At 38.5% G+C, this 24,088-nt stretch overlaps 1 protein-coding gene and 2 long non-coding RNA genes across 3 annotated transcripts in view; 1 reads left to right on the top strand and 2 right to left on the bottom strand.

Annotated features, from left to right (window-relative positions):
- Positions 1-22,302, top strand: part of LOC310739391 — a 60,315-nt gene extending 38,013 nt beyond the window's left edge. The window contains exon 3 of the long non-coding RNA XR_014537370.1: positions 22,086-22,302. This is a non-coding gene — a long non-coding RNA (uncharacterized lncRNA). The remainder of the gene's footprint in view (positions 1-22,085) is intronic.
- LOC310739380 (uncharacterized protein) overlaps positions 1-24,088 on the bottom strand; it is an 80,694-nt gene that overhangs the window by 36,718 nt on the left and 19,888 nt on the right. The window lies entirely within an intron of this gene.
- Positions 22,622-24,088, bottom strand: part of LOC310739394 — a 1,548-nt gene continuing 81 nt past the window's right edge. The window contains exons 1-2 of the long non-coding RNA XR_014537373.1: positions 23,389-24,088; positions 22,622-23,091 (exon numbers count right to left, since the gene is read on the bottom strand). The exon at positions 23,389-24,088 is cut by the window's right edge and continues 81 nt beyond it. This is a non-coding gene — a long non-coding RNA (uncharacterized lncRNA). The remainder of the gene's footprint in view (positions 23,092-23,388) is intronic.

Genomic DNA, 24,088 nt, shown 5'->3' with positions numbered 1-24,088 from the left:
TCATGTATTGCACTTTCGTTTATGTAGTGCACAATTGTCAAGTTTTTTTTCAGAAATTTTTCTAATAAAAAGGAAAATTCATATATATTTGTTATCATTTTTATGAGACTCATATTTCTTTATAAATATTGCTTATGAGTATGAAAATTTATAATTTCATAACTTTGTCATGTCATGTTTCATTGACTTTTTACACTTTTTAACTTTTTAATTTTTTTAATGCTTTCTCGTCAATTTTTTTTTTTTTTTTCATTCACTTATTGTCTTTGTTAATGGTTATTCATGAAGTTATGACAATTGATATAAAAATTCATATTTTCATAATAACTATCATTTTTGTACACGTAGGACAGAGGAGCCCAGAGTGGCTTATAGGTTGAGGCCATAAACGCAACAAGGTCAGCGGGGTGGACCAGCCCGCAGCGTTGCAATGTCCCCGAGTGATACTCCAGCAGACCAGGCCAGAGAGGCCGCCACACTCTGGGTGGAGTGAGCCCTGACCCCGAGCGGAGCAGGAAGACCAGGACTCGTAAGCTGAAAGGATGGCATCCACTATTCACCTGCTTAACGTCTGCCCATTGGCTAGGAAACCTTTCCTATTAGGGCCACAGCAGACGAACAGCTGCTCCGACTTCCTCCATGGACTCGTCCTGTGGAGGCAAGCGTCCAGTGCTCGCACTGGACACAGTCGGTTCTGTATCTCCTGGTCGGGGGCTATAAATGGAGGAGAGCAGAATACCTGTAACACGACACGTCGTGTGGGTCATCTTAGGTACGTAATCAGGTTTCGTGTATAGAAACACTCTGGCCATGCCAAGAGGAAGGCACAACTGCCACGACCCAGGCAGGCACTCTGGGTCGCGTCCTGGGCCTCAGCTGCTGGGTGCCACAGAGAAAACGTGTCACCAGAGGGTGCCTACCCAGCGACTGCCCCGCAGGCGGGGTGATATATGCCATGATGGCGGACACGTAACCCTTCAGGGTTGAAGGGGTTAACCCTGTGGCAAACTGTTCCTGTAAAAACTCCAGAACTGAACCATCTGGGCAGTTAACTGGGTCCAAGTCATGGTGCTCACACCATGACGTGAACGGTCGCCACCGTGCGGCTTATGACCTCCTCGTAGAGGGAGCTCTGGAAAGGAGAAAGATCCACCTGGGCTCTGTAGAACCTCTGCCATACCTGCTCCACTACCTCGGGGTAAAGTCGCCATTCCCCAGGCCTCGGCCATTGTCTTGACAGGGCGTCTGCTCTGACATTCAACCGTCCCGGGATGTAAACAGCTCCCAATGAGACGAGTTTGTCCTGGGACCACAAAAGGACCTCTCACTGCCTGGTGCTCTAAATGATCCAATATCAACCAATCGTCGATATAATTCAAAATGCGGATGCCCTGAAGCCGCAGCGGGGAGGACACATCCCGTTGAAAAAGAAAATGTATATTTTCATAATTATCATATTTTTAAGCTAAAAGTCACATTTTTGTCAAAATTTGATTTGCTATGTTACCTTGTTCGTGCCCTTATTCCACTTTTTAACGGTTTAAGTAAATTATGCTCATTAATATAAAAATGTATTGTTTTATAATAACGATTAAGTGTTTATGTTAAAAGTCATATTCCTGTCAGAACATTCTTTGTCATGCCACCATTTCGTCTTTCTTTCACTTATTGCACCATTTAACAGTTATTCATAATATTATGCTAACTAATATTAAAATTTATATTTTCAAAATGAATATCATTCTTTTAAGAAAAAAGTGATCTGACAGTCAAAACAGTATTTGTGATCTTACTTTTTAGTTTTTTTCGTTTATTTATTGCTGTTTAAAACAGGTATTCATGAAATTAAACTAGTTAATTTAAAAATCCAAATTTTCATAATAACTGATATTTTTAGGAAAAAAGTTTTATTTTTGTCAAAACATGACTTGTTATGTCTAATCTCATAAAAAAACATTGTGGTCAAATGCATGCAATATGTGCAAATATAACATGGTTTGAAAAACCGTTTGACTTTTGTACGGCGAGGCTGAGACTTACGGAATCGCATTTTCAGCTCCTAGCAAACTCATTCATTACAGCACATTTGGCTACAAATGGGGTGTTGTTTGACTTTTGATGAATTATGACTTTCTACAACTGATTTGTTCACTTTTTGCAGTTTTTAAAAGTCTTTCATCAAATTATGATTATGAATATGAAACTTCATATTTTCATAATAACTATCATCTTTTCATAACAATAGTCATTTTTGTCAAAATGTGATATTTCATGTCAGTATTTCTGTTAGTTTATTGTACCATTTTAGGTTTTATTTCATGAAATTATGCTTCTAAATATAAAAATTAATATTTTCACAATAACTATATCTTTTTAAAAAACTTAATTTTTTCGAAACAAATTTATTTTACCATCATCATTCACTTTGCAATTTTAAAAGTTCTTTAATGAAATTTTGCTTAAATCCCATATTTTCATAATAACTTTTATATTATTATAAAAAAAGTCAAATTTTTGTCGAAACATGATTTGTAATGTCAACTTTTTTGTTCCCTTGTTCCACTTTTAATGGTTTTAATACATTTTTACAAATGAGCATGAATATTCATTCACTTTTTCTGGAAATTTTTTTTGTCAAAACATGATATCTCAATTTGAATATATGTTAATTTGGAGTTTTTACAAAGTACTTTTTACTGTTTACATTGCCTTTTTATTGGTTATTCATAAAATTATGCTCATTGATATATAAATTCACATTTCCATAATTATTATTTTTGCATGAAAAAACATAATTTTTTAAAAGTCATGTTTTTGACAAAACTTGTACTTTGTAATGGTTTTTCATGAAATTTTGCTAATGGCAATACAAATTTATATATTTATAATATTTTTATGAAAAAAAGGTTTTTTTGTCAAATCTTGAAATTTCATGTCAGTATTTTCGTTCACATACTGCACCCTTTTAAGTTCTTCCATGAAATTATGATTTTGAATATGAAAACGTATATTTTCACTATAACTATCATACCTTTTATGAAAAACTTTTTTTTCAAAACTAATTTGTCATGTCACCATCATCGTCTTTGACAAAAGACAAAAGACATCTATTTCTTAAAACATGATTTCTCATGTCAATTGTTTTTTTTTTTTTTTCGTTCACTTATTGCCTTTTATAACGGTTATTCATGAAATTATGCTAATTAATATAAAAATTAATATTTTCATAATTACTTTCATGCTAATGGCAATAAAAATTCATATATTTATAACATATGTTAATGAAACAAATTCATATTTTTTGTCAAAACTTTATTTGTCATGTCATGTTGACTTTTTGCACTTTTTAGCATTTTTCTCTGAAATGTTGCTTCTGAATTTTATAATGTAAACTTTTTTTAATATCAATTCTCAAAACGTCAAGTCAAGTCAAGTCAAGAAGCTTTTATTGTCATTTCAACCATAACTAGCTGAGGCAGTACACAGTGAAATGAAACAACGATCCTTCAGAACCCTGTTGCTAAATTAAACAACATAATGCTACATAACAGAAAACACAGAGCTAAGGACTAGTAAGTGTCCTTGCCACATAAAGTGCATCAAGTGCAACCTGGTGCAAACAGTGCAATATAGACAGTGCAAGTCACACAAAACAGTGTAAGACAACACAATTCAGTGTAGGACAAATACAAAAAACACAAAATAGTGCTACCAGTAAACCTACTGTATATTACACAGTCTTCTTCTTCTTCTTTCAGCTTCTCCCATTAGGGGTCGCCACAGCAGATCATCTGTCTCTATACACCCCCCCCCCCCCCAGTCCTCTACATCTGCCTTTTTCAAACAAACCAAGTCATGTTTTCCCTTACCACAGCCATAAACCTCCTCCTAGGCCTTCCTCTTTTTCTTCTTCCTAGCGGCTCCATCCTCTGCATTCTCCTACCGATATACCCCATGTCCCTCCTCTGCACATGTCCAAACCATCTCAATCTCGCCTCCCTCACCTTGTCTCCCAAATGTCCTACATACCTCTAATAAACCCATTTCTACTCCTAGCCATCCTCGTCACTCCCAACAAGAACCTCAAAATCTTTCTCTAAATCCACAAATGCACAATGCAACTCCTTCTGACCTTCTCTATACTTCTCCATCAACATTCTCAAAGCAAATAATGCATCTATGGTGCTCTTCCTTGGCATGAAAAAATACTGTTGCTCACAGATGGTCGCCTCTTTTCTCTGACTGGCTTCCACTACTCTTTCCCATAACTTCATGGTGTGACCGATCAAATTAATTTCCCTGTATTTATTGCAGGTCTGCACGTCTCCCTTATTCTTAAGGATCGGTACCAGCACACTCCTTCTCCATTCCTCAGAACAACCTGGTTAAAAACTCCACTGCCATCTCTTTTAAACATCTCCATGCTTCTACCGGTTTGTCATCTGCTCCAACCGAGTTTCCACTCTTCATCCTCTTGATCGCTGTTCTTACTTCCTCCTTACTAATCCTATCCACTTCCTGATTCACCATCTCCACACCATCCAACCTTCTCTCTCTCTCATTTTCCTTGTTCATCGGCTGCTCAAAATACTCCCTCCATTCTCAACACACTCAACACACTCTCCTCACTATTCAACACATTTCCATCCCCATCCTTCATTGCCCTAACTTGGAGCACATCCTTTCCAGCCTGGCCAATCAGTATAAATAATTTTCTCCTGCATAGCTTTCCTGCACTTCCTCATTCCACCACTACATCTCTTTGTCTTCCTTTCTATTTCCACATGCGAGGACGCTTTCTCGCTGTCTTCCTTATCACTTCTGCAGTAGTTGCCCAATCATCCAGCGCCTCTTCACCACCACCGAGCTCCTGTTTGACCTCTTGCCTGAATCTCACACTATAGTCTTTCTCCTTCAGTTTTCACCGTTTTATTCTTCTTTCAGGCCTCACTCTCCTCCTTTTCTTCTTTACCACCAAAACCACCTCCTTCTTCTTAAAATAAGTGTTCACCACTGCCATTTCCATCCTTTTAGCAAAATCTACCACCATCTGCCCTTCCACATTCCTCTCCTTAAAACCATACCTACCCATCACCTCCTCATCACCTCTGTTCCCTTCATCTACAAGCCCATTAAAGTCTGCCCCAATCACCAATCATTCATTCCTAGGTACACTCTCTACCACTTCATCTAAATCACGCCAGGATTTTTTCTTCTCCTCCATCTCACAACTCACTTGTGGAGCATAGGCACTGATGATGTTTATCAGTCATAGTACCAACATTTAAAGTACCAACCCGAACCTCCACTCTCCTCCACTTCTCCTTTCCCTGCTGTCTATGTAGACATCTTCCTAATCTCCTTCTCCTCCTTTGGCTAACAGTAGCCTAATTTCCACGGGTACCCTGTTGGCTAACAATACCTGTGGCGGCCTCGACTGATCCCATATGAATTACTGATTCATGATCGGCATATTTGAATTGGTACATGTTTTACGCGTGGATGCCCTTCCCCATTTATCTGGGCTTGGGACCGGTGCTAAGAGTGCACTGGCTTGTGCAACCCTAATGTGTGTGTGTTTAGAGGTTGAAATATTATTTACGTACCTGTTTTCTGTGTGCATGTGTGTTTGTGTATTTGCCTGTGTGCAAACACTGTAACAAATCACTGTTCTTTTTACAGCAAAGAACAAAATTACATACTTTTGAATATTATATTAAGAAGCTGTATGAGCTTTGCTTATGAAACTTTAGTATATTGCATACTAACGAGTGCACTGGCTTGTGCAACTATAATGGCTGGGTTAAAAAAATATAATAGCTATTATGAAAATATTATTTTTCATATTAATAAGCATACATTCATGAAAAACTGTTTAAAAGTGCAAAAGGGGAAGGAAAAAGTTTTAGAAGGTCAAAATTTATAACAAAAATGCATCAACTGCTTGTAAGCTACTTGAATAACAGTAGGAGTCTTAGGAATGTTTACTGAACATATTGCTGCATTTTACACTTAACTTAACTCAGCCTTGGCTAAGAACACTGTGAACATCGCACATCGCTTTAACAGGAGGGAACTAGTAACACCCTCCCAGGCATCTTAATGGAACCCCACCATTGCAATACTCTACCAATACCAGGTATCCAATTAGAATATTTGGTGTAACTGCAATGCTCAACTAATACCAGGTATCCACTTAGAATCTCATCCACTTCCAAGGATGCACTTTAGCATTAACAGGCACATGACGTGACTTCCGAAGTTTTGCATGCCTTGACAGTTTCCTTTACATCTTTGTAGATGCCCAGCCACTACACTTAACTCCTTGCGAATCCCTTTATGTGCACAATGCCTGGGTGTGAATCGTGCAGTACAGTACCTCTCTACTTGCCAAACTAGTTCTTATTTGAGAAGAGTTCGTTGTGGCAAAAAAAAAAAAAAGATCTGAACATATGCTACTTAATGTTTTGCTTCCAACTGCTAAGTGGTTAACTGGTCAAAAGGAGATGCAGGTATTCCAGAACAGTAGCCTTTTTTGGAAGAAAACAGCGGTAAACGTTAAGTAGCCCTAAGAATGATCATGGATATAGAGTGTTCTGTGAACTGGGATATTTGTATGCTGTCGTCCCATCAATCTCACAAGTTCACTCAAGTTTGTTGCTGGTGGTGTGGTGGGTCGTCTCTTATCCCAGAGATCCCTCATGTTTGTGTTACCTTCTGGTTCTCCCTTTTAGTTATGCGCCATAGTGAGTCTTGCCGAAGTCCCCAACTGCACAATGTCCTTAACTTTCATACGACAACAAGGACACATAATAATTCCTATCCTTCTCTTCCTGTCACCCTCTTCTATCTCTCTCTCTCTCTCTCTCTCTCTCTCTCTCTCTCTCTCTCTCTCTCTCTCTCTCCTGAGGTTCCAGTGATAACTGTTCCTGCCCCTCTTCCCTTCTCGGATCTTCCCACTTTGTCCAGACCTGCCTCTGGATAGTGCTCTCTTCGATTGGAGGCCACTCTGTGCAGCTGGGGATGGTTTCTCATCAATGCCCTGGGGTTCCATGAAATTACGGAGCAAGAAAGGGAGCTTTAAGGATAGATTTGGACTGTAGTTGATGTCAACAGTTTGCTACACTGACACAGGACTACAGTTTGCTTCTGATCACCATCACTGTACCCCACAACATAATTTATCTGTAATAAATGGACATTCGGTGCAACCCAGACGAGGATGGGTTCCCTCTTGAGTCTGGTTTCTCTCAAGGTTTCTTCCTTATGCCATCTCTGGGAGTTTTTTCTTGCCACAGTCGCCACGGCTTGCAGGAAAAAACTTACAAATTTTTATCACCACATTACCTGTGTAAAGCTTTGAGACAATGTTCATTGTTACAAGCCCTATACAAATAAAAATGAATTGAATTGAATTGAATTGAATATACCAGATATTGTGCCAAAACTAACATACATCATCATGTACAACATACTGCGTTTACTTTTCCTGAGGTACCTTCCCAACACCTACAAATGGATTCCACGAATATGCCACCTGTAGGAAATTTGAGATACCTGTTGGTTATAATTAAAAGATGCAGTAAGTGGCCAGAACCATTTCCATGCATGATAGAGAATGCCAAAACAGACAGAGAAACAGAGATCATACCTAGGTTTAGTATTCCTAGTGTGATTGAAAGTGACAAAGGCACACCTTTTACTTTTTTTCCGATATTGGAGAGGTTTCCCATGCGATCTATGATATGACATGTGGAGTCATTTAATGAGTCCACAGGAGCTTTGTGATCAATAGCACTAAGCAAAACTTTATCAAGACGTGCGCAATCAGGGATCCATGCTCAGCAGTAGTTCATCAGTCCCAAGAAGCTCTACATCTGTTTCACAGTCTGAGGTCTTGTAAACTTGGTCACAAGCTCTATCTCACATTGGCCTTCTGAGATCACATTGCCCAGATATGAGACCTTTTGCTTCACCCACTGTGGTTTCTGGTGTGAAGCTTTAATTCAGCCTGAGCCAGGACGTTGCAGACAACCACTGACGTATTGTGGCAGTCCTGCTTAGTCAGTCCTGTAACAAGCATGTCATCTGCGTATTAAAGGATGCAGGTCGTTTCTGACAGGTGGACATCGGCCAAAGTTTTGTGCACTGCAGTGGAGAATACGGCTGGTGAGTCAACAAAGCCCTCAGGAAGACAGGTCCAGGTGAATTGACTTTCCCTATAGGTAAATGCGAAAAGCGGCTGCATCTCAGAGGCCAAAGGGACACTGAAAAAGGCATAGCAAAAATCTATTCCAGTAAAAAATCTGTGAGTATAGAACTAACAATGGTAGCTACATTGGGCACCAAAGGAGCTAACAGAATAAGTCAAGTCAAGTCAAGTCAAGTTTATTTGTATAGCGCTTTTCACAACAGACATTGTCTCAAAGCAGCTTTACAGAAAACAACAGTGAAGGTGAATGGTGTGCGTTTGTCCCTGATGAGCAAGCCGTGGCGACAGTGGCAAGGAAAAACTCCCTTAGATGATATGAGGAAGAAACCTTGAGAGGAACCAGACTGAAAGGGGAACCCATCCTCATATGGGTGACATCAAGAGTTTGGTCATAAATCTTTCAACAATACAGAACAATTTGTGATCATCATAGATCCAGCATCAGCTTCTCCATGCCAGGGCCTTTAAACACTCGGCATCTACTTCTCCATGATCATCCATAGGTCCATAATCTTCACGAGGTGGGACGTGACTGGAGCTGGCCAAACCTCAGGATGCCTCGGGATGGGGAGAGAAAGAGAAGCAGTGGAGAGGAATTAGCGTAGCTGCTGTTCATGATATTAACAGCACAAGTTGATAATGTGCATGTAATCATATATTCTGGAGCACAAGGTTGTAATGTGATGTGTGTTATGTGTAGGCTTTGCTAAAAAGATATGTTTTTAATCTACACTTAAACTGGGAGAGTGTAACTGAACCCCGAACACTGTCAGGAAGACTATTCCAGAGTTTAGGAGCTAAATGTGAAAATGCTCTACCGCCTTTAGTGGACTTTGCTATTCTAGGAACTACTAGAAGCCCAGAGTTTTGAGATCTCAGGGAGCGTGACGGATTGTAGCGTGTTAAAAGACTGGATAGATACATGGGAGCCAAACCATTTAGTGCTTTATAAGTGAGTAGCAGTAGTTTGTAGTCTATTCGAAACTTAATAGGAAGCCAATGTAGGGACGATAAGATTGGGGTTATATGATCGTATTTTCTTGACCTAGTAAGAACTCTTGCTGCGGCATTCTGAACTAACTAAAGCTTGTTTATTAATGATGCAGGACATCCACCTAGTAATGCATTACAGTAGTCTATTCTAGAGGTCATAAACGCATGGACGAGCTTCTCTGCATCAGATATAGATAACATATTTCTTAGCTTAGAAATATTTCTAAGGTGAAAGAAGGCTGTTTTTGTAACTTGACTGATGTGATTTTTAAAAGATAAGTTGCTGTCTAAAATAACTCCCAGGTCTTTTACCGTTGAACTAGTAGTTACAGAACAACCGTCTAAATGCAGGCTGAGATGCTGGAGCTTCTGTGTACTATTTTTTGGGCCGATGAGCAAAATCTCTGTTTTATCAGAATTTAATAGCAGAAAGTTATGGGTCATCCAATCTCTTATTTCTTCAACACACTCAGTTATGCGAGCAAATTGAGCTGTATCGCCTGGTTTGGATGAAATATATAGCTGGGTATCATCAGCATAACAATGGAAGCAAATTCCATGCCTTCTAATAATATTTCCTAATGGATGCATGTATATTGTAAAAAGCAGGGGTCCTAGAACTGACCCTTGTGGCACGCCATAATTTACTAGCATTATCCTGGATAGCTCTCCATTTAAATCTACGAAATGGTAACGATTGGACAGGTAGGATTTAAACCAGCTTAATGCCTGTCCCTGAATACCGATGTAATTCTGTAAGTGATCGAGGAGAAGATCATGATCTATAGTGTCGAACGCAGCACTAAGATCTAGTAAAACTAATAGGGAGATGTAGCCTTGGTCTGAAGCTAAAAACAGGTCATTAGTGATTTTAACTAGAGCAGTTTCTGTGCTATGATGGGGCCTAAAACCTGACTGAAACTCTTCAAAGATATTGTTCTCCTGCAAGTGGTTACATAACTGGGCAGCGACAATCTTTTCTAAAATCTTAGACATAAATGGGAGATTTGAAATTGGTCTGTAATTCGATAGCGTGTTTGGATCCAGATTAGGTTTTTAATGAGGGGCTTAATAACTGCTAACTTGAGGGATTTAGGGACATGACCTAACGATAGTGAGGAGTTAATAATATTAAGAAGAGGCTCACCAGCTGTATATAACACTTCCTTCAGTAGTTTAGTGGGAATTGGATCTAACTGACATGTTGTTGATTTAGCTTTCATAATAGCATCATACAGCTCTTCCTGTCCTATACATGTAAAACAGTGTAATTGTGGGGTTGTAAGTACGATTGTGTCGGGAGATGCTGTCAGAGGTTGAACTGCCACAATTGTTTTTCTAATGTTATCTATTTTTTCAGTGAAGAAATTCATAAAGTCTTCACTACTAAACTGTGATGGAACACATTATTCAGATCCCTGATTTGTTGTTAATTTAGCGACTGTACTGAAAAGGAACCTGGGATTGTTTTTGTTATTTTCTATGAGTTTGCTCAGGTGTTTAGCTCTAGCAGCTTTTAGCGCCTGTCTGTAGCTAAGCATGCTGTCTTTATACGCAATTCTAAATACCTCCAATTTAGTTTTCCTCCATTTTCTCTCCAGATTACGTGTTGTTCTCTTTAGGGCATGCGTTTGACTATTATACCAAGGTGCAGGTGCTTAACTATTTTAACTATTTTATTAATCTATCGTGAATCTTGTGTTAGCCTCCAGCATTTTTTATCTGCCTACAAGACTGAATTAATTTGTGTGTTATAAGGTGAATGTGTCTCGATCAAAACACCTTGTGACAATAAAATGTCAATAACCGGTGCAATGCCAGCATTCTTCTTTTTTGACAATGGATATTGCTTAATAAAAATCGGATGGTGTGTTTTGATGAGTGCATGATACGATTTTACCTGGATTAAACCTGCTTGTCTTTGTGAGAGGCCCATAAATTAGGGTTAACTATACCTCATTTGGTTCATCAGGCAAGACTTCTGTACTATATTGGAAGAAATCTTCCGGATGTGGCTGTGGCTCAGGAGAGCACAAGGACAGAAGTAAAACAGAGTAGAAACCTCTAGCAGCATTTAAATCTCTAGGGAAAGGTATCTAGATGTGACACAATTTCACTTCATCCGGCACTAATCCTATATGCATCTGTTACAAGCCCTATACAAATAAAAATGAATTGAATTGAATTGAATTGAATATACCAGATATTGTGCCAAAACTAACATACATCATCATGTACAACATACTGCGTTTACTTTTCCTGAGGTACCTTCCCAACACCTACAAATGGATTCCACGAATATGCCACCTGTAGGAAATTTGAGATACCTGTTGGTTATAATTAAAAGATGCAGTAAGTGGCCAGAACCATTTCCATGCATGATAGAGAATGCCAAAACAGACAGAGAAACAGAGATCATACCTAGGTTTAGTATTCCTAGTGTGATTGAAAGTGACAAAGGCACACCTTTTACTTTTTTTCCGATATTGGAGAGGTTTCCCATGCGATCTATGATATGACATGTGGAGTCATTTAATGAGTCCACAGGAGCTTTGTGATCAATAGCACTAAGCAAAACTTTATCAAGACGTGCGCAATCAGGGATCCATGCTCAGCAGTAGTTCATCAGTCCCAAGAAGCTCTACATCTGTTTCACAGTCTGAGGTCTTGTAAACTTGGTCACAAGCTCTATCTCACATTGGCCTTCTGAGATCACATTGCCCAGATATGAGACCTTTTGCTTCACCCACTGTGGTTTCTGGTGTGAAGCTTTAATTCAGCCTGAGCCAGGACGTTGCAGACAACCACTGACGTATTGTGGCAGTCCTGCTTAGTCAGTCCTGTAACAAGCATGTCATCTGCGTATTAAAGGATGCAGGTCGTTTCTGACAGGTGGACATCGGCCAAAGTTTTGTGCACTGCAGTGGAGAATACGGCTGGTGAGTCAACAAAGCCCTCAGGAAGACAGGTCCAGGTGAATTGACTTTCCCTATAGGTAAATGCGAAAAGCGGCTGCATCTCAGAGGCCAAAGGGACACTGAAAAAGGCATAGCAAAAATCTATTCCAGTAAAAAATCTGTGAGTATAGAACTAACAATGGTAGCTACATTGGGCACCAAAGGAGCTAACAGAATAAGTCAAGTCAAGTCAAGTCAAGTTTATTTGTATAGCGCTTTTCACAACAGACATTGTCTCAAAGCAGCTTTACAGAAAACAACAGTGAAGGTGAATGGTGTGCGTTTGTCCCTGATGAGCAAGCCGTGGCAACAGTGGCAAGGAAAAACTCCCTTAGATGATATGAGGAAGAAACCTTGAGAGGAACCAGACTGAAAGGGGAACCCATCCTCATATGGGTGACATCAAGAGTTTGGTCATAAATCTTTCAACAATACAGAACAATTTGTGATCATCATAGATCCAGCATCAGCTTCTCCATGCCAGGGCCTTTAAACACTCGGCATCTACTTCTCCATGATCATCCATAGGTCCATAATCTTCACGAGGTGGGACGTGACTGGAGCTGGCCAAACCTCAGGATACCTCGGGATGGGGAGAGAAAGAGAAGCAGTGGAGAGGAATTAGCGTAGCTGCTGTTCATGATATTAACAGCACAAGTTGATAATGTGCATGTAATCATATATTCTGGAGCACAAGGTTGTGATGTGATGTGTGTTATGTGTAGGCTTTGCTAAAAAGATATGTTTTTAATCTACACTTAAACTGGGAGAGTGTAACTGAACCCCGAACACTGTCAGGAAGACTATTCCAGAGTTTAGGAGCTAAATGTGAAAATGCTCTACCGCCTTTAGTGGACTTTGCTATTCTAGGAACTACTAGAAGCCCAGAGTTTTGAGATCTCAGGGAGCGTGACGGATTGTAGCGTGTTAAAAGACTGGATAGATACATGGGAGCCAAACCATTTAGTGCTTTATAAGTGAGTAGCAGTAGTTTGTAGTCTATTCGAAACTTAATAGGAAGCCAATGTAGGGACGATAAGATTGGGGTTATATGATCGTATTTTCTTGACCTAGTAAGAACTCTTGCTGCGGCATTCTGAACTAACTAAAGCTTGTTTATTAATGATGCAGGACATCCACCTAGTAATGCATTACAGTAGTCTATTCTAGAGGTCATAAACGCATGGACGAGCTTCTCTGCATCAGATATAGATAACATATTTCTTAGCTTAGAAATATTTCTAAGGTGAAAGAAGGCTGTTTTTGTAACTTGACTGATGTGATTTTTAAAAGATAAGTTGCTGTCTAAAATAACTCCCAGGTCTTTTACCGTTGAACTAGTAGTTACAGAACAACCGTCTAAATGCAGGCTGAGATGCTGGAGCTTCTGTGTACTATTTTTTGGGCCGATGAGCAAAATCTCTGTTTTATCAGAATTTAATAGCAGAAAGTTATGGGTCATCCAATCTCTTATTTCTTCAACACACTCAGTTATGCGAGCAAATTGAGCTGTATCGCCTGGTTTGGATGAAATATATAGCTGGGTATCATCAGCATAACAATGGAAGCAAATTCCATGCCTTCTAATAATATTTCCTAATGGATGCATGTATATTGTAAAAAGCAGGGGTCCTAGAACTGACCCTTGTGGCACGCCATAATTTACTAGCATTATCCTGGATAGCTCTCCATTTAAATCTACGAAATGGTAACGATTGGACAGGTAGGATTTAAACCAGCTTAATGCCTGTCCCTGAATACCGATGTAATTCTGTAAGTGATCGAGGAGAAGATCATGATCTATAGTGTCGAACGCAGCACTAAGATCTAGTAAAACTAATAGGGAGATGTAGCCTTGGTCTGAAGCTAAAAACAGGTCATTAGTGATTTTAACTAGAGCAGTTTCTGTGCTATGATGGGGCCTAAAACCTGACTGAAACTCTTCAAAGATATTGTTCTCCTGCAAGTGGTTACATAACTGGGCAGCGACAATCTTTTCTAAAATCTTAGACATAAATGGGAGATTTGAAATTGGTCTGTAATTCGATAGCGTGTTTGGATCCAGATTAGGTTTTTAATGAGGGGCTTAATAACTGCTAACTTGAGGGATTTAGGGACATGACCTAACGATAGTGAGGAGTTAATAATATTAAGAAGAGGCTCACCAGCTGTATATAACACTTCCTTCAGTAGTTTAGTGGGAATTGGATCTAACTGACATGTTGTTGATTTAGCTTTCATAATAGCATCATACAGCTCTTCCTGTCCTATACATGTAAAACAGTGTAATTGTGGGGTTGTAAGTACGATTGTGTCGGGAGATGCTGTCAGAGGTTGAACTGCCACAATTGTTTTTCTAATGTTATCTATTTTTTCAGTGAAGAAATTCATAAAGTCTTCACTACTAAACTGTGATGGAACACATTATTCAGATCCCTGATTTGTTGTTAATTTAGCGACTGTACTGAAAAGGAACCTGGGATTGTTTTTGTTATTTTCTATGAGTTTGCTCAGGTGTTTAGCTCTAGCAGCTTTTAGCGCCTGTCTGTAGCTAAGCATGCTGTCTTTATACGCAATTCTAAATACCTCCAATTTAGTTTTCCTCCATTTTCTCTCCAGATTACGTGTTGTTCTCTTTAGGGCATGCGTTTGACTATTATACCAAGGTGCAGGTGCTTAACTATTTTAACTATTTTATTAATCTATCGTGAATCTTGTGTTAGCCTCCAGCATTTTTTATCTGCCTACAAGACTGAATTAATTTGTGTGTTATAAGGTGAATGTGTCTCGATCAAAACACCTTGTGACAATAAAATGTCAATAACCGGTGCAATGCCAGCATTCTTCTTTTTTGACAATGGATATTGCTTAATAAAAATCGGATGGTGTGTTTTGATGAGTGCATGATACCTGGATTAAACCTGCTTGTCTTTGTGAGAGGCCCATAAATTAGGGTTAACTATACCTCATTTGGTTCATCAGGCAAGACTACTGTACTATATTGGAAGAAATCTTCCGGATGTGGCTGTGGCTCAGGAGAGCACAAGGACAGAAGTAAAACAGAGTAGAAACCTCTAGCAGCATTTAAATCTCTAGGGAAAGGTATCTAGATGTGACACAATTTCACTTCATCCGGCACTAATCCTATATGCAATCTTTGGGATTTTCTTCCGGCAATAAGCGAGAGATGTCATTACCCATCTTACCCCATCATTACCCATATTACCATCTGAAATGACCAAGCACCTTCAGTAAGGACTTTATTTAAGATAATAATAATCTATACAGTTGTGTTTTTCAGTCCTTAACAGTAACATGCTCTAAAACTCTAAAACAAGTTCACTAACATGACCCCGATCTAAAAATAGAGCAGTGAATGGTTTTTAGTTTCTTTGGCTTTCTATTAAAACAATATTATAATAAATACACAATGTGCAAAATATTTTCCATGAGTCACTTCTTAACAGTTATCTTTCCTTCAAATGCATGGAAAACATTGGTTGTAAAATGTAGTAGTGCAACCTGATAAAGTGCATTAGGAGAACCTGAGAAATTGAACTAAAACCATCTACCTTCAACAAGGCCTGTAAGACTTTTAGGCCAATAAGCTGATGATTGTGAACTTTGAAGGACATTTTTTGTTAACAGCCTACAGCTCCAGGGAGATTTTCTGAAACACCTCAAAGGTGTATTTCAGTTTCTTTGGATAGCTTAGTTCCAATGCATAAATAAAGCCCATTAGGTAGGGCCATATAGGATCTTTACAATGTGAGTATGTAAGGTACACAGAAAGTCTTTGTCTGAACTCACACATCTTTGGTTACTATGTTTTCTGACCCAATCAGGAACAGTTTTAACTCAAGTTTTTCCAGTGTGTATATTTACTTGTCTGTTATCTGCAATAAAATGAAGAATATATGCGCCATTTTGTGTGCTGTGTGATTCTTTCCTGATCAGAATAGGCACCACGGGCATCGTAGATTGTATGAAAAACCTGTCCAAGAATTAACTTTTGTTTGGGCATGATAAAAATCTAACAGTTTCTTAAACTGAGCTGGCCATGACACAGAATGAAGGGAAGAGGTGCTCCCTGGAGAAGACAGAATTGTGGTATTGCTGGATTCAGTTGAGCAGGAACCAGCATATTTCAATAAGCTGTCCTGGACTCCTTGATCACTTGAAGAATCCTAAAATTTTAATGTGAGCACTGGTTCAGAAAGAACCCCCTTGATGGTGATGTATATTTCGGGTTGTGCAGGAGTGTAGCTGTTGCTTGGAAGAAATCTCTTTAGACACCGTCTTTCTTGCAAACCAGGTTTATTTACAGAAGGTACAGCATCTTGATACGAGCATCCAGGATTTGCTCGGAGGGGTTCAGAGCCAAACGAACCGTCCTCCCGATCTAACGTCCTGTCTCATCTATATATATCTGAGCCGTTGCTATTGACCGCATCTCAAAACATGCAGGATGTAAGTGAGCTCATTTCTCCAGAATGTTTAACATATGGAACATCACCATATCTGGACAGTTGCTATTGTCCGCATCTTAAAACATGCAAGATGTAAGTGAGCTCATTTCTCCAGAATGTTTAACATATGGAACATCACCATATCTGAACACGCAAACATGTCTCGTTGTACAGTCAGCTCGGGGGGGGGTTTCAGAACTTGCACGTACACCCTTCAACATAAACATTTGGCCCAGACTCTGCTATAAACTCTATGGTCTTTCAACATCACCTTGTATGGAAAGGATCTGGCCTGCATTCCCGCAATATAGAATAAAGTTGAATAAAGTTACTACATATTTTCAGATATTACATATTTCAGATACTACATATTTCCCCCCTTAGAGGGCTCTAAAAGCCCTCTATAAACAAAAGAATATAACATGCATGTTCATCATTGTTTACAGAGATAATAATTATACTTCCTGTCACATAACCTTAACAATATAATTAATTTATGGAGTGCGAGAGTGAAAAAACCTGTCAGGCAGTCGTTTCTCCTTAAATATCCTTCAAACAATCAAGACAGGAAAACTGCTCTCACGGCCCCTCTGCGTCAGGTGGCCACAAATTGTACTCCAGCCCAATAAAAATTTTAACAGGAAGTAATACATATGCATTTGTTATGCAACAGAAGAAACTTACTATGATTACTACTAGCATACAAACATTTTCTATCAATGTCACTGGATATACTGCAACACATAAAATCCAATAATAAACATATATATATATATATATATATATATATATATATATATATATATATATATATATATATATATATATATATATATGTGTGTGTATGGGGAAAATGTCCATCCGCGGCTGCGTTGATTTCCAGTATGGGGTCGCTGATGTGTAGAATCACAGCATTCCTCGTTCCGAGCCTTCCGATATCAGATTGTTGTCCATGCTGGAACGTATGTATCTCCCCAATATTGTTTCTTTGGAGAGAAGAAAAGAAAAAAAAACAAACAGTATCGTTTTTTTTTCTAACCACCAGCTGTATTTGATTAAGCTTCCTAAGGACTTCTTGATCTTGTTGTCTCTGATCATACTCTTTTTTTCTGTATAATTCCACCTGATGAGCTATATTATCCAAGTACGTACCCTTTGCCGCACTTCTAAGACCAACCACATCGGCTAATTTACTTCTTACAGGTGGGGGCAGTCCCTTCTCTATTTTAGCTCTCAAAATTGACTGCTCCATCTGGTTCAAATCCGGATCATTTCCTGTGATGCTTCTCTACACCTGATGAGCTCAGACCTTGCACGTACACCCTTCAACATAAACATTTGGCCCAGACTCTGCTATAAACTCTATGGTCTTTCAACATCACCTTGTATGGAAAGGATCTGGCCTGCATTCCCGCAACACAGAATAAAGTCGAATAAAGGTACTACATATTTTCAGATATTAAATATTTCAGATACTACAATGGTGCCCTTCAGGGTGTTTCTTGTCCTTTATTTCATCTGTTTAATGGACTGAAAAACTGAAAATTTAAATCTTGGTCCTGAAAATGACAACTAAAATCTTGTTTAATTGCAAAAGTCTCTTGTACAATATGCTTCTATTCCTCTACAGTCAAACGTATTCCTGATTGCAGTATAACTCTGAGTCTGGCAGACATGATATTTCTGCAGAATGTAAAAAAAAAAAAAACATTGGTTAAGTTGAATTTAGGCATGCAAAAAATTTCCTTTTGATATAGATCATTTGTAGAGGACAAGATCACTTGTAGAGGACATTTTCAGGTACTATTTTGCATCTTTCATATCTCAAGTTTTGAATCTTTAAAATTCATATAAAACATTTAAATAATGACCGTGAATTGAGGATTCAGGAACAACAGAAAACATGTCAAAATATACTGTATTTAAATACCTAATCTTGGATGGGTATGTGATGCTTCAGAATGACAAATCGCTCTTTCAACAGTGTATGCTGAAAGAGGATAGGAGTCTGTCAGTTCCAGTTGCTCAAGGATTGTGACTTGTCTTGTGGATTCCAATTCAAAAGTGCTAAGGTGCTCACTGTACCATGCATGTAGACACTTGACAGCAAATACAGGGTGTCAATGCAAAATAAGGATTAGATTTAGTTCAACAAATTCTGGAAGTCCTCCAGTGGCTCCATGTGGCAAATTCATTCCCACTGAGTAAGTGGTGACATGGCAGGTCACTGTATTGGCAACCTGGAAGCATGCTTCTCCAGAAAACATTTTATGCAATGCTTCCTGTATTTTTTCTTACTTGAGGACATCCACAGGTAATGTGGAAAAATGAGACATTGAGGGCAGGTTTAAGTACATCTGGTCCATGCAGATGGTAAGCCAGCTTAAATTGATGCTTAAATGCAAGAGACAGTAAAATGTTGCAAAAACAAGTGGTATGTTGAACTACTCGCTTGAAAAAGCTATGCTTAGCTTCAAAGCGCATGTCCACGTGAAGACACATTGCCTTTTTACACCAAAACAGTGTATGAGAGTGAGACTTTCTAAAGCTGCTTGAACATGAAAATAATGTTCCTGCTTTGTTTTTGCTTGCATTGCCCCAGTCCTTTTACCTGAAACCCAAACAGCGTTCTCAAACAAACCCTGCAGACATGAGATCCAGAAAAGCTTTCCCAAAATCCACCAAGTGAATGGGCACCTAAATTGTCAGCTACTACACTAACTATTGTGCCTTTGATTTTCTTTCCAAACAAAGGAATAAATAGTCCTTCTTCCAAATGGACAATGTCTTTTAACAGTGGCTCAAGCACTGCCTCATAACCATACTTCTTAACATCTATTGACTTACAAAGCACAGCTAAATAAATGGACTTAAGTGTTGCACAAAACTGTATTAGAATATTTGCCAATACCCAATACACTGCAGTAATCTTGTGCTTTTTTTCTGGATGTCTTAGAGGATTGCACACTTCAAAATCATCAGTGTAGACAAGGAGAGGAAGAGCTATGTCTTCAGTAGATAAAAGTGCATTTTCTTTAAAATGTGTTCCATCAGTAAATAACTCGTAGCGACTCTCATGAGTAGTGTATGGAGAGTATGTATTTAACACTTAATATCTGTGACAATAACTGAATGGGAAGAATGGGAACATATTGTATGGGTTGATCTTCCTTCTTGTCCAGAATGAATTCGACAGGCTCAACCACATGAAATATCTTTAAAAAAACGTTTATTTTTTTGTAAGTTGTGGCAAAAGGACTATCCGCTCTTAAAGTTGTGCTAACTGGATTGAACTCACTCAACTGTTTAACTAAATCTGAGATAACTTGGTCATCAAGCACACAGTCATGTTTCCTTAAACATGCGTCCATAGCCTTTTTAATGGCAGGACCTGACAATGAAGAGGATATAAACTGGAGCTCTGCTACAACTTTATTAATGCACTTGCTTGGCACATTATAAATGCTCTCTAATTCTATAATAAGGTGGCCGAATTTCAGTTCAATTTCGACCACTTTCAATTGTTCAGTTTTATACTCTAAACAGTCATCTGCTCCAAAACACTTGTATGTTTGAGAACAATGTGCTTCAACACTATTATTTGTAATATTTGACTGATCTATATACTTATGTACAATTTGTTCCCAAAAGTCACCCGAAGAATTTGCTTCATGTTGTCAGTATCTCTGTGATGCAATGCGACCATACACATTGGTGTGAAAATCGCAGTTTTTAAAGACACAGTGCACAGTTTTATCTTTCTTAAGATGAACTCCTAGATGTTGGAAGTAATCCTTCTAAGTAAAGAAACAAGAGGAGCATAGCTCACAATTAAAAAAAAGCATAGATCACAAAAAAAAGCATGTCTCGTGTTGATTCGTCAGTTAAATGTCTCCTTCTAAAATGTGATTTTAGGGCACTATAGGTTTTGAAGAAGCAAGAATAAATGACATGTAAACGGGAGAAATTCACTGTGGTTGTGTCTTAAACTGTATTGGCTAAAAAGTTCATTTGGCAGCAAAGGTACAAATCTTAATCAATTTTGAGATTCATTATATGATGGTAGAAGTCAGGAGCTCAGCTTCCATTAGCAGCATTTGCCTCTCTGTCTGCTTGTCTGTTCTCAAAAATGTAGAACAAGAGAAAATAAATATTTACCAGGTCAATCATCTGTGATCTTAACCAAACAACAGTTTGCCTGTTTACATACTGTTTGTCCCTATCCATGCTGGAATTCCCTCTAATCACATTTGCCAAAGAAATGTGGTGACCTAAAAAGTCACCATAAGTCATTTGTTTCGATTATAAACATTACAGATAAGGATTACTTTCCAAACCTAGGACATCTTGAACCAAATCTTCAGTGTGTGACTTTTCTTTTTGTATGGGTTTTTTGTCATCCTATAGGTGTCATCGTCTATATTGTTAAAATAAAATAAAATAAAATGAAAACTTCAAAATGCCAGCTACTGATGCGAAAAACACAGAAAATGAAATTCGAGGCAAATTTTTTGACGGACGAAAATTTTGGAGGCAGTATGTAAACTTAAAGATTTTCCATATGCAGCTAATCGCTACAACTGCTTAGCATTTACAATGTAAACATCCATTATCGATATGAAATTAAATATATAAATAATAAATATATACTTTATTATCGTAATCGTGTATTTATTACTTTCACATTTAAAAATTTTCTATTCTTAGACTACATGCCTTATTTTATAGCCGCTTGCTGACACCAGTTTCAAAACTATTTTAATGTTACTTGCATTAAGTTTCTATTACATGTGAAGCAACTAGCCACCTACCAACATATCCACATGGTAACGTTAGTTAGTAAATCCAGGTACAACAATTTTGAATTCAAATTACATACAAAACTTTGTTTTGTACAATTATAAAGATTTTAAGATACTGGTAATTCTTACCTTGATTTTAGTCCATGTGTTCCTCTTGGTTTAGAATACATGGGGTTTCCAGGCCCACAAAACATGATGGGAAGTAATTATTGAGTAAATTAAACAAGGTTATTGTTTGTTGTGTGTGTGTTTAGTTAAGAAGATTGGCTGGGATTACTTGGATAAATTCTGTAAATGAAAAAAGGGGTGTGCTGATACCAATTTTTAAGAATAAGGGAGATGTGCAGACCTGCAGTAACTACAGGAGAATAAAATTATCAGTCACACCATGAAGTTATGGGAAAGAGTAGTGGAAGCCAGGCTGAGAGAAGAGGTGACCTTCGGTGAGCAACAGTATGATTTCATGCCGAGGAAGAGCACTACGAACACAATATTTGCTTTGAGAATGTCAGAAGGAGTTGAATTGTGTGTTTGTGGATTTAGAGAAAGCACACGGTAGGGTGCTGAGAGAGGAGTTGTGGTATTTTAGAGGAATTCAATTCAATTCATTTTTATTTGTATAGTGATTTTAACAATGAACATTGTCTCAAAGCAGCTTTACACAGATAATGTGGTGATTAAAAGTAAATATGTTCTTCATAATAAGTTTGTCCCTGATGAGCAAGCCGGTGGCGACTGTGGCAAGGAAAACCTCCCCGAGATAGTATAAGCAAGAAACCTTGAGAGGAACCAGACTCAAGAGGGAACCCATCCTCATCTGGGTTGCACCGAAAGTCCATTAATAGCAAATATACGATGTTGCGGGGTACAGTGATGATGATCAGAAGCGAAAAGTAGTCCTGAGTCAATGTGTCGAGAAAAAATATTTTAATCAACCTTATCTAGCGTGTGTTATAATCAAACTAATATTAATCCAACAAAATTAACCTAATAAACAATGTAGAACATATTAGATACAATAGAAGTAGTTTGATAAAACCTATTTAGCCTATATGTTAATCAAACTTATATAACCTATTTACATCAAGTATAAGTAAAATAGTAATAATAAGGCACTTATGTGTGAGAGTAGAATAGAGTCTGACTGATGTTATGAGTGTGCTGAACAGACAAAGAACAAAGACAGCATTGAGTTTAAGCATGTTTATTGGGATAGAAAAACTTGTGGGCTTCTGCAGCTGCAGAAGACATGAAGGAGTAGTCTGGCTCAGAGTTGGGTGAAGGTAGGGTAGCAAGATAATCGGGTGAATGGACCGGAGATGTAGGAGAATAATCAGTGGGAGACCAGCATGAGGGATAAGGAGAAGACTGAGGTCTTGTCGCAGGAAAGCAGGTGTCATTGTCAAGGTCGTCAGCATAAGTTTGGGTCTGTTGGTTGCAGGCAGCAGAGAGGTCAGATGAGGTCTGTGTGCCTATATTACGCGTAAAGGTGCTCTGCACGATGCGAGGAGGCAGACAGGGATTCTCTGGAACAGCTAAACTAGAGAGATGTTCAAGAAATTGAGCAATCTTAGTAGCAAGTGAGAAGAGCTGGAATTGGCGATATTGTTTGCGAAGACCACCCTTAGGAGATGTCCCAGAACATCTGCGTGATGAAGCTGAGCAAAAGAAACCAACAGATATAAGATGTTAAAACAGGGTAGAGTCACAGTGACAAGAAAACACAAACTGCTAGGTGCAAGCAAGAATAACACCCATTCAAAAAAAGATTCAACACACTATGTAACAATCATTTTAGAAAATATAAATGAAGTATAACCTAGGTACTTGTATAACCAAGTAGAGTAATATGGTCAAACATATATAAATAGACAATCTAAATACACTGATAATAGCTAGATTCAACGTAGAATAGCGAACAGCATTATAAAACAGAATAAAAGCATAACACTTACCCATTGCAGATGCAGGAAGGCAAAATAGGGCGCAAAATAGTTGTTTACACTTGAAAGACTGAAGCAAGTTATGGTTGGATTTAGAGAGAATAAAGGCTTTATACACACTCATTTTTTTAATAAAACCAGATAAAGGCCGAAAATAAGGGGAATGGAGGAAAGCAGGAACTCCAGAAATGGGACCATATGGGAACAGTGAAGACCAAGGCCAAAGATAAGGGGAATTGAAACAAAGAGGGCAAAGTCAGAAAATAAAGGGAATTGTTCAAGATAAAGAAATTAGAAGAAAAAAAAATGACACAGGGTGTCTTCAGGGTATAAATACGAGCGTGAGCAAACAGCAGGTGTACTTCGTCATTTTGGTGTGCTTTATCATTTTGATGCGCTGATCATTTTGATGTGAAGTACCCACCTTCAATTGAGCTAATTGGAACGTGTATGAAATAAAGAAGTTTTGCTTTTACTCATCCAAGACTGAGAATCCTTCATTGGCGGTTTGTGTCTATTATATTTTTGTCTTTTTAGAATTGGCTGGGCAACATTGGGAATCCTCAGAGCAAAGAATCCACACTCGATGTGTCGCTTCGGAGACGGGCTCTGAGTTCCGACAAATGTAGCAGACTGTTGACATTAACTACAGTCCAATCAATCCTCAAAGCGCCCGTTCTTACTCTGGAATTTCATGAAACCACCCAAGGCA

Source organism: Silurus aristotelis (genome assembly GCF_946808225.1).
Source record: "Silurus aristotelis genome assembly, chromosome: 16".
Lineage (NCBI taxonomy): Eukaryota > Metazoa > Chordata > Actinopteri > Siluriformes > Siluridae > Silurus > Silurus aristotelis.
Note: the sequence above shows the minus strand (reverse complement) of the source record. Positions and strands in the feature narration are given on the sequence as shown.